Genomic DNA, 9,905 nt, shown 5'->3' on the forward strand with positions numbered 1-9,905 from the left:
AAAAACAAACTTTTTTCGAAGCCAATTACTAAATGAGGATACTAAATAACATTCTTTGGAATCTGTTTCATTTTTAATGTGCTGGATTTGTTCTTCCTTGGCAATGATGTTACTGACTCTTAAAGGAACCCCTCTTTGGTTTTAGAAAACAGGCAATGGAGAACAGCCAGGAAATCTACCTGTGATGTTTAACATGATGATGTACACAAGTACACTGAGCAGTTTTCAATTCAATTTTTCTTTACTGTTTGTGGATGCTTTACCCTGTTAAATTGGTGCTACTTCATGAAAGCCGTTGGCTCTTTCACAAATTAGAAAGGTTTTCACAAATTGCTTCCATGATTATGTTGAGCCTTCCACCTTCTTGTTTCTTTCACCTCTCAATAAACAAACACTGTCAAATATCTTGCAAAGCATGAAACAATAGTGACCCATTGCTTCCAATGTCGAATATCCCCAATACCCACCATCAATCCCACCCTCAGATTGGAAACTTATAATCATCTGACTTGTTTTCCCCACAGTTTCCAAAATGATTCTTCGCTACCTTTTTATTCATGTCTCCTGTGTGAACACTGGATGTTTGTTGAATCTCATTATCTACATCCCGATGTCCCTTGCTTGAATAATCAATTGTTCAACGTTTAATTTTAGTAACATTAAAGTTAGCCATGCACTACCTCAAGGGAGATTATTCTGCTTTTAATGCCATTGATGTCAATACTTTGGTTTTCTAGTAAATCCCCTGAGCTACCAGTGGCAAAATCCTCAGCTTGAAGGAAGGAACAAATACCTACAGACATAATTTGCATCATTGAAATATCCTGAAGTGCTGCATGATGCAAATTAATCAAGCAATAGACATTGTGTCAGACCCGCTACTGTTATGTGGGTGAGGGGGTTGCAGGGTGTTGCTGAGGAAACAATCATTGCATCTGATCAATATATTTTATCACAATCATATCTTGATATAAACATTTCTATCTCAATAACTAACAATTTGTCCCAAATGGTTTGTACAATCAGTTTTGCTCAAAATAAACATTAAGGGAAGGAAACATATGAATGTGTAGAACTGTTGAGGAGGAAGTTGTAACAACTTGTATTAGAGTTCTGTGGAAGAAGTGGTTGTTCCTGGTTTCTCTGTTATTATCACAGCTAGAGCCTATTCAGTAGCTTTTACAATTTTATTAGAATATTGTATGTTCCGGCATGTTCGAACATGTCTTATGTCTTTCGGGCGTGTGAGTTGTCACATAGCATTCTTCCTCTCAGTTTATTTATTTAACAACTTATTACAATGCAGTAAGTGATGGTTTTGCAGGATGGCTGATCACGTTTGTGACAGGCACTGCTAATGGCTCTTGTACACGAGCCACCCACAAGCAGATGGATGAGCATGAACTGAAGTGCCAACTTTTCTGCCTTCCTTCTTAGTGAGATATGCCTAATATCTAGTTGGTAACTCTACCTGCAAAATCAGAGGTAAACCTCTGTGACACTTTAGCCAAGTGTTGCAACTTGAATATTAAAATGACATGAATTGTTTCTTAAGAAGTTACTTCTGGGACTAACGGTCTGAAGCATGAAAAATATTTCATACTCTGGGAAGCCTGTCTTACAATATGATGAACAAGATCATGTTAAAATTGGCCTTCAAAAAGTAGGCATGTCAATGTATTGGGACAGCTGAGAGTTGATGCTTCTCTTGATGATACCTGGAGTTAAGAATATTTGCAAAATATTGCGGCAATGGTGGGATAATTCTGCATCGTTGGAGACTTTTTGTTAAGTGTTGAATGTAGCAATTGGGGTCAGAATGGGACTTTGTACAAAATTTTAAAAGCCAGATTAGGAATGGGGAGTATTTTCCTGGGCTCGAAAGGCACCTTTTGATGCAGATCTGATCACCATACTTTTCATTACTCATTCATTCATTTATGAGATGTGGGCATTGGCAGAATGAGAATTTAATGCCCGTCCTTAATTACCATTGTTAAGCTGGTGGTCAATATCTTCTTGACTAAAATGGGGTAGATTGCTAGGCCATTTCACAGGGTGGTTGAGAGTCAGTCATATTCCAGTCCCTCAGGAATCACGTCTAGGATAGATTGGGTGAGGACGACCGATTTGCTTTTCTAAAAGACATTTGCAAACAGATGAATTTTTACAACAGTGCAGTAAAATAGTGGTCATAATTACTGACCCTAACTTTTTATTCCAGCGTTGAATTCACTAAATTAAGCCAAAGTCCCCAATCGCCACAATGAAATTTGAATTTGTATCTCCAAATGATTACTTCATTGGTAACAGCCCATAACAAAACCGCTGTGCCACTATTCTGCTCATCAGTAGTACGGTACAGTAAGTTTGATTCTAGGCTGGTGTTGGATTATTTGATACAGCAACAATCAACAGTATCAGGATAAGGTATAAACTATGATTAAAGGTTCCTTTTAAATGTTGCTCAGTTACCCATCTTAAAAACTGAGTGTATGTTGGTCAATGACTGGGATATGCTGTACGCACCCACTCACTCACTGGAGCTCCCATGTAAAGAATGGGATGAGCTGATAGATAGTGCCATATACAGAGAAACTATTATCTCGTCATTCTTTATTTACATGTGCATGGTACTTGACACTGGTCCAGCTTTCTCAGAACCAGCTGTCAGAGCGAACAGAACCTCTGATGCTCCTGACTCTCCTGTTTATATGTGTCAGCCAAGGCTCCTTAATTGGACCAGGTTAACAGCCCCAATCAGGGAAACCATTCTGGGAGTTCTGTATTACTGACCTGGTTACAATCACTATATTATATAGCTCCTGTGGAATTGTATTGTACCTTTGCTTCCTGGGGAAGGTTATGACCTTGTTTGATTAAGTAGACATTTTAAAAGAAAACTGCAGATTTTGGAAACCCGAAGTGCACAGAAATTGCTGGAGAAACTCGGCAGGTCTGGCAGCAGAAAGAGAAAGCAGAGTCAGTGTTCGGAGCTCAGTGACCCTTCTTCAGAACAGGTTTCTTTAAAAATCTTGTTCAACACATAGAGATAGCAAGAACTACAGATGCTGGAGTCATGGACAACACCGTATGGAGCTGGAGGAACACAGCAGGCCATGCAGCTTCAGAGGAGCAGGAAAGTTTGACATTTCATGTGGGACCCTTCATCAGAAGTGGGGAAGGAGAAGGAAGCTCAGAAATAAATAGAGAGAGGAGGGGTGGAGTTAGGGAAGGTAGTGGGATGGTGATAGTTGAGTGCAAGTAGGGAGTGGTGGGGAATGGTCAATGAGGTGGGAGGGGTGGCTAGGTGGGAGAGAAGACGGACAGGTTGTGTCAGGCCAAAGAACCGGGGATAAGGGGGTGTGTTGGACATGGGATGAGGTCAGGGGTAGGGATATTTTAAGGTCGAAAAGTTTCAGGGCCGAAGAGATCATCAGTGGGTTGCAGTGGGAGAGAGATCCACTGAGGTCTTTCCGGAGGGAGGAGGGTAACTCCTTCAAGGTGGGAATATTTTGGGAGAGGCTGCGACCCCATCTACCTCCGAGACACCACCCACACCCTCCACCTCCTCCAAGACTTCCAATTCCTGACCCTCAATACCTTCTCTTCACTAGGGACATCCAATCCCTGTACACTTGTATCCCCCTTGCAGATGGCCTAAAAGCCCTCTGCTTCTTCCTCTTCCACAGGCCCAACTAGTCCCCCTCCACCGACAGCCTTTTCCGCTTAACCAAATTCGTACTTACCCTTAACAATTTCTCCTTTATCTCCTCCCACTTCCTACAGACTAAAGGGGGTGGCCATGGGCACCCACAGGCCCAAGCTCTGCCTGCTTCTTTCTAGAATACATGGAACAGTCCCTTTTCCACTGCTACACTGGCATTATCCCCCACCTCTTCCTCCGCTACATTGATGGCTGTATCAGCACCACCTTGTGCTCCCACGAGGAGCTTGAGCAGTTCATCAACTTTACTAACACCTTTCACCCCAACCTCACATTCACCAGGACTATCTCTGATACCTCTCTCTCCTTCCTGGACCTCTCTATTTCCATCTCTGGTGACCGCCTCAAAATCGATATCTATTTCAAGCCCACCGACTCCCACAGCTACCTACACGACACGTCCTCTCACCCATCTTCCTGCAAGAATACAAACCTCTACTCCCAATTCCTCTGACCTCCTCTGCATCTGCTCCCAAGATGGGGCGTTCCACTACCGCACATCCCAGATGCTCTCCTATTTTGAGGACAGAAACATCCTCCCTCTGGTGATCAAAAATGCCTGCAACCACATCTCTTGCATTTCCCGCACCTCTGCCGTCACATCCCCTTTCCCCAACATAAATAAAGACAGAATTCCCCTTGTCCCCATATACCAGCCTACCAACCTCCGTACCCAACGTTTCATTCTCCTTCTGCCACCTACAACCCGACCCCACAACTAAAGGTATATTTCCCTCCTCACTCCTATCTGCCACTCGTAGGGACTGCTCTCTCTGCAACTCCCTTGCCTGCTCCACACACCCCACTAACTTGACCACCCCCGGCAACTTCTACCCGCAGCCGCAGGAAGTGCTACACCCGCCCCTATACCTCCTTCCTCACCTCCATTCAAGGCACCAAACAAATCTTCCACATCAGACATGGGTTCACTTGCACATCCATCAATGTGGTCCATTGCAGCTGCTGCTGCCAATGTGGCCTCCTCTATATCAGTGAGACGAAGCGGATGCTCGGAGACCGCTTTGTAGAGCACCTGCGCTCTGTTTGTGACGAACGACATCACCTTCCAGTCGCGAATCGTTTAACTCCCCCTCCCATTCACTGGGGAACATGTCCATCCTGAGCCACCTCCAGTGTCACCATGAGCTACCTGCAAACTGGAGGAGCATCACCTCATATTCTGCCTCAGGAGCCTACAGCCCAATGGCCTAAATACAGATTTCACCAGTTTTAAAATCTCCCCATTCCTGGCCTCATCCCACATCCAACCCTCCCTCTCATCCCTACCTCCTTGACCTGACGCAACATGTCCATCTTCTCTCCCACCTCAATGACCAATCCCCACCACTCACTACCTGCACTCTCCTATCACCATCCCACCTACCTTCCCCAGCCCCACTCCTCCTTATTTCTGAGGTCCCCTCCCCTGCCCCATTTCTGAATGAGGATCTCGACCTGAAGCGTCAACTTTCCTGCTCTTCTGATGTTGCCTGGCGTGCTGTGTTCCTCCAGCTCCACACTGTTATCTCTTGTTCTACAGATAACTAAGTTTCTCTCCTATAGCTACCAAAGAACCTCTTTCGAAAGGCAGGTAAAATAGTTCAAGCCTCTGATTTTCTCCAGCTTCTCAAACCATGTACCTGGCTTTCCTTTACCTTCCACATGTTGCAATTGGGGTGCAAACTGAGAAATGACTCAGCAACTTCAGGCAAAACTGTGTGAACGGCCAATGACTGTGGCGTAACGCTGTGTATAATAATACAGCCATAACGGATCATCAAAAACTCTTCATATTCTCCTCTTAGCAAATGACAGGCCTAAAGAGACTTTAATAAGCTACGATTTTGAAGCTGCAAATGAAGACTTGCTAAATAATTAATGTCTCTGTTATGTGTAACTAACTTGTTGAAGAAAAGCATAAGGCATACTTGAGGAGGTGAGGAAGACAGAAAATATACATGCAGGTTCCTTGTCAGAAACCTGATGAGTTTCAAAAAATAAATTCCCTTTCCAGAAAGGGATTACTGTTAACATTAGAGATAATGGGAACTGCAGATGCTGGAGAATCCAAGATAACAAAGTGTGGAGCTGGATGAACGCAGCAGGCCAAGCAGCATCTCAGGAGCACAAAAGCTGATGTTTCAGGCCTAGACCCTTCATCAGAGAGGGGGATGGGGGGAAGATTTTGAAATAAATAGGGAGAGAAGGGGAGGCGGACTGAAGATAGATAGAGGAGAAGATAGGTGCAGAGGAGAGTATGGGTGAGGAGGTAGGGAGGGATAGGTCAGTCTGGGGAGGGCGGACAGGTCAAGGGGGTGGGATGAGGTTAGTAGGTAGGAAATGGAGGTGCGGCTTGAGGTGGGAGGAGGGGATAGGTGAGAGGAAGAACAGGTTAGGCAGGCGGGGACGAGCTGGGTTGGTTTTGGGATGCAGTGGGGGGAGGGGAGATTTTGAAGCTGGTGAAATCCACATTGATACCATTGGGCTGCAGGGTTCTCTAGCAGAATATGAGTTGCTGTTCCTGCAACCTATGGGTAGCATCATTTTGGCACTGCAGGAGGCCCAGAATGGACATGTTTTATCTAATGCGAAATAAATATCAGGTGATATTTTTAAGTTAACTTTTTTAAAAAATTATCCCACGGGGTAATTCAATTTTGTGAAGTACAGTGGCATTTAAGATTTAGAATTTTATCTTAGAATATTGTCAAAAAAATTATCATTCGCAAGAAACAGGAAATCTGGTTTAGCAACAACTTGCATCTTTAAACATTGTAAATGTCCCAAGGCACTGCGCAGGATTGTTGTCAAACTTCATTTGACAAAGTCACCAAAGAGCCAAAAACTTGGTCAAAGATGTAGGTTTTGAGGATTGTCATGAAGGAGAAAAGGGAAGTTTAGGGAGTGAATTGTATTTCAAAGGCAAATATTAAAATTTTCATCATTATTTTAGTGTTGGAGATAGATAGCACTGTTACTGCCCTCTTTTCTAAAAAAGAACACAAAAATAAAGTTATCTTTGTTCTTTTCCCCCAGACACCTATCCCAGTAATATCCTTGATTTGTTTTTTAGCCACTGTAAGTGCCTTCAGCTGTACATTCTATTAGTGCATTGTGCAGCCACGTTGTAATACAACTTTAGGGACCAGTTCAATAATTGTATTTTAGAAATACTGCAGGATGTTTAATTAGCGGAACTTGTTCAAAATGTTGTATGACAATAAAGTGATTTCTTTTTTGGCATTAATTCGTTTTCACTGTCATTGAGAGCTGGGGGGGTTCAACGAAGAATTTCTAACTATCTCCAGGGTATCTTGATTTTTTAATGTTGCCAAGTAGGAGATTTTATAACAGCAAATCTAAGCTGATCTCTTGAATAGAATAGCATTTTAGACAGTAGTATTGAGCCCTGTGTTATAAATCTTCCAGTCACAATAATGCTTGCTTGACTCTATGGCCTTACACTCCACAGCCATTAGGGGGAAGCTTGTTTCAGATTTCCACTACCATTTGTGTAAAATTTTGTGACATGGGGGACTGGAAAATGGAAGAGCTCCAGAATAATAATAAACCACACACATTTTCTTCTGATCTTATTCTAACAGGAAAAAGATCAGGCAAAGGAAGCTATCCATGGGTCCAATATTTATATAAAAGAAAAAATTGGTTTTGGTTCTTTCCCAGCGCAGTGTTACTGTAAGGTGAGGCAAAAATCTCCATAAGTTTATGGATATATCCTGGTTAAAACCCTCTGAAGACAGAAATTTGTGGAAATTACATTGGACTAAAATTCACTGAACTTTTAGACTCGAGAAACCATGGGCTACAATAGAATTGGGAAAAGGCTGTTTGGGACAGACTGGGTAAGTCTGCAACCCAGGGGCAAGTGTGCCTGGAGCAGGGCTTAGCTTGCAGAAACTATAGGAAGACCCCCATTCACTCCCCAGCTTCAAACAATGGAAGCCAGAATGCAGGAAACAAACAACTTCAGAGCTGCTGGACCCTACAGAGGTACAAAGCCGTTCAACTTCCAGCCACTGCTCAGGCACAGAAATACCAAACATTCCACACCATTGTGTGATAACAAGGTGTAGAGCTGGATGAACACAGCAGGCCAAGCGGCATCAGAGGAGCTGGAAGGCTGATGCTCCGGGCCTAGACCTTTTTCTGAAGAAGGGTCTAGGCCCAAAACGTCAGCCTTCCTGCTCCTCTGATGCTGCTTGGCCTGCTGTGTTCATCCAGCTCTACACCTTGTTACATCAGATTCTCCAGCATCTGCAGTTCCTACGATCTCACCATTGTGCTACATGTAAACATGTTTCACCTTTGGATGGAAGAACATTCACACTACTATTCAAAACTTAATGGATACCCATCCAAGGGAAATACTGTACATGGTGAACCATTGAAACCATTCGTCTTAATGGAAAAGCCATTCACACCTCCTCCAGCGATTTGCAAAGCTCATTCAGCCCCAAGAAGAGGAACAGTAGCTTGGCAGCTGAAATCAAGTTTGGCGGGAGATGAGGAGCCTGCAGTTGGGTATGACTGGGGACCCCAACCCCAGCAGCGTGTACTGTGAGCAGTGGGCACTGTGATACCAGCAACACATCCTGATTCCAACTAGGTGTGTGCTTTGAGGTGGGCTTCGTGAGGGGAGTTCGAGGGTCTGAGCAAGAAGTGGGCCCCAATGGTGCAGGAGTCCGTGAGCCAAAGCCACTAGGAAGATCTGACTTACCAATCGAGAGAAAAGCTCCCGCAGATGTCTCTGAGTCAAGGACTCAGTGAACCCTCCACACCGAGAGCAGCCCTCGCAACCACCGAGCACCATCAACCAACCACGAACCTCCACTCGGTGTCTGGGAACAACCGAAAGCTTCCATAGACACAATACGCCAACCAGGGCAACACCAGCAACATCCACCATCCAAGACAGCAACCCATTCGCAAGGACGACCAAGAAAGCAAAGAAAACCCAAAGTACTCACAGGTCAGCTCCAACACATCTAACCGCATCAGCAGGCACCACCAGACTGTTCTCAGCACTTGCAGCCCTTCGCAGAGTCCCAACTACAGCAAGAGACTACAGACAAGAGCCAGTCAAAATCGCATTCCACTCCAGTGGTGACCCGAGGGTCATTGAGACCCTCTAACCCAGCTTGGCTAGCCTTAGATAGGGGAAGGTGGGGTTAGGGGGCAAATGGTGTATGGCAAGCCCAAGGAGAGAAATGGGATAGGACTGGGTTAGCAGATAATCTGTCTCTCCTTCCCTGTCTCCCTCCCTCTTTTCCTTGTTAGCATAAGTAACAGCCACCCACTGTATCAAGTCTTGGCTGCAAGGCTTAATTGGGGGTCAAGTCAACTGGGAGACAGGTTTCAGTCAGAGATAGGCAGGTTTTGCATTGTGTGAGGCATTTCAAGAGACAGGCCTGTAATACTGGTGCTGCAACACTCTGACTGTGGTATCCTACAGTGGGGACCGGCTGATATATGGAAGTGGGACTACTATGGCTTGCTCCAGGGACTAATTCTAATCCTAACTGTCTTTGGTGAGCACCAGGACTTTGGAAGATGCAGAGGCTAGGGATAAGGTCAGGTGCATTTTCCATTAGGAACAGTGGTTATGGGGAATAGGGGAATCTTTCTTCAAAACAGCCAATGGGGACACCATTTGACGCAGCGCATTATTTTAATAAATTGATCAAAATTTAGTTTGTGGCTTCTTTAGCTTAGCAGTAATGTAAAAGTACTTATTGTGAAACCAAGTGAACATTTGCTATTGAGAAAATATTGTAAGGTGAGCTTCTGCTGTTTTCAATGATGAGTAGTCATCAGCCCTGTGAATTATGAATACTGTTTGCTGGGGGCTGTTGGTGTAAAGCCGTCCAGGTATAGTCTCCAGTGCACCTTTGCTCTTGTATTTCACACTGCTGCATGATTAATGTTAGTGGCCACTTCAGGTTTGTTTTATGAAATGTTCACCCTAAATCTTGTTCCTGCTATGTCTTTTCTCTCCCTGCATTCCCACCCCCACCCATTTTTGTAAGATCTTATAAAGCTGACCTTTCTGCTTGTGCTTTTAGTTATATTCCCAATTCTTTGTCTGTCCAGCTTCTGATCTTCTCTAGAATGTGCTCCACAACAGCAATTTCATTTACGTGCAGTTTGCATTTGACAG

The sequence above is a fragment of the Stegostoma tigrinum genome, chromosome 22, assembly GCF_030684315.1.
Source record: "Stegostoma tigrinum isolate sSteTig4 chromosome 22, sSteTig4.hap1, whole genome shotgun sequence".
Lineage (NCBI taxonomy): Eukaryota > Metazoa > Chordata > Chondrichthyes > Orectolobiformes > Stegostomatidae > Stegostoma > Stegostoma tigrinum.